The sequence below is a fragment of the Triticum dicoccoides genome, chromosome 7A (assembly GCF_002162155.2).
Source record: "Triticum dicoccoides isolate Atlit2015 ecotype Zavitan chromosome 7A, WEW_v2.0, whole genome shotgun sequence".
In the NCBI taxonomy this organism is placed as follows: domain Eukaryota; kingdom Viridiplantae; phylum Streptophyta; class Magnoliopsida; order Poales; family Poaceae; genus Triticum; species Triticum dicoccoides.
Window position 1 is genome coordinate 98,706,633 of NC_041392.1, and position 1,716 is coordinate 98,708,348.

Here is a 1,716-nt window from a genome sequence, read left to right on the forward strand (position 1 = left end):
ATCATTCTAAAATTAGTAGAACTTCCTCTTTGAAATAGAAATTGGCTATTTCTACATAGGGAAAGTCGTGTGCAATGAAAAATGCAAGCACGATTTGGGGAGGGATTTTTCTCTATTGTAACAAGGAAGAATTATCTACTCTATCTAACTAGTTCCGGGTTCGAGTCCCGGGCAACCCATATAGAAAAGACCCATCAAGTTTTTAACTTTGACTCACTTCATTTGCAAATACAAAATTATTGGTTTGGTTAATTTAGTTATACGGATAGCTAACCTTTGGGCTGACTTGGTTGACGTCGGGCATATAGTCTATGTTATACTATTAAATAACAAGCCTTCTATTATCTATATTCTAGTTAATACGTGTGCTTAGGAGTTCTTGCAATTTGAATAAACCAAGATCTTACCATGACTGCAATTTTAGAGAGACGCGAAAGTACAAGCATGCGGGGTCGCTTCTGCAAATCTATAACTAGCACTGAAAATCGTCTTTACATCAGATGGTTTGGTGTTTTGTTGATCCCTACCTTATTGAGGTCAACATCTGTATTTATTATCACCTTCATCGCTGCCCCTCCAGTAGATATTGATGGTATCCATGAGCCTGTTTCTGGTTCTTTACTTTATGAAAACAATATTATCTCTGGTGCTATTATCCCTACTTTAGGGGCGATCGGGTTGCACTTTTATCCAATTTGGGAAGGTGCATCTATTGATGAGTGGTTATACAATGGTGGTCCTTATGAGCTAATTGTTCTACACTTCTTACTTGGTGTAGCTTGTTATATGGGTCATGAGTGGGAACTTATTTTCCGTCTGGGTATGCGTCCTTGGATTGCTACTGCGTATTCAGCTCCTATTGCAGTTGCCGCTGCTGTTTTCTTGATTTAGCCTATTGGTCAAGGAAGCTTTTCTGATGGTATGACTTTAGGAATCTCTGGTACTTTCGACTTTATGATTGTATTCCAGGCAGAGCACAAGATCCATATGCATCCATTCCACATGTTAGGTGTAGCTGGTGTATTCAGCGGTTCCCTATTCAGTGCTATATATGGTTCCTTGGTAACCTCTAGTTTGATCAGGGAAACTACTGATTTTTTCTCGCATTTTCTTTTTTTCACTCAAACTCAAGGGAAAAACTTTGCTTCTTATGTTCTTTTTATAGATTGACGAATCAAATGATATTTCTATTCTAATTTCTGCCACTTCTTCTCCCTCTGACTCAAACTTTTTTTGTCATAATGTGCCATTGCTATTATTACCAAGTATACGGTTCTAATCCTAGATGAAAAAATAAATAGGAAAAGAAATCTAAGAAGGCAAATCCTCCCTCTCTATCAAGAGTAATGAACTAGGTGATGATAGAGTAAAAAAACTGAATTAACCAAACTTGGCGGTATGTGACTTGGCGGTGGCAGATCGCTGTAAATAAGGGGAACTCCAACTTCACGTTTTGGTGGAGCTGGGCCAACCGGGTCCTCGTTTTTGCACTACGCGCTGGCTAGCTTCTCAGAAGTTAGCTTCTTGGAACCCATCCGTTCGGCTCAAAATTACAAAATAGTAAAACGTAGCGAGCTATACCTCTCCACAGCGATTAGACACTCCCACTCGTCCGATTCAGACATGCACGGCCTGGATCACCGGTGTCATCCATCCCTGACCCATTTCTACGGCGAGACAACTACCAAACGTAACCTGGCAGTGGCGGAGCTATGT

The 1,716-nt window shown here is 40.2% G+C and overlaps 1 pseudogene; it reads left to right on the top strand.

Moving 5' to 3' along the window:
- The first annotated feature begins 336 nt into the window (after window positions 1–336).
- Window positions 337–1,170, top strand: LOC119333198 (annotated as a pseudogene).
- The last annotated feature ends 546 nt before the right edge of the window (window positions 1,171–1,716 follow it).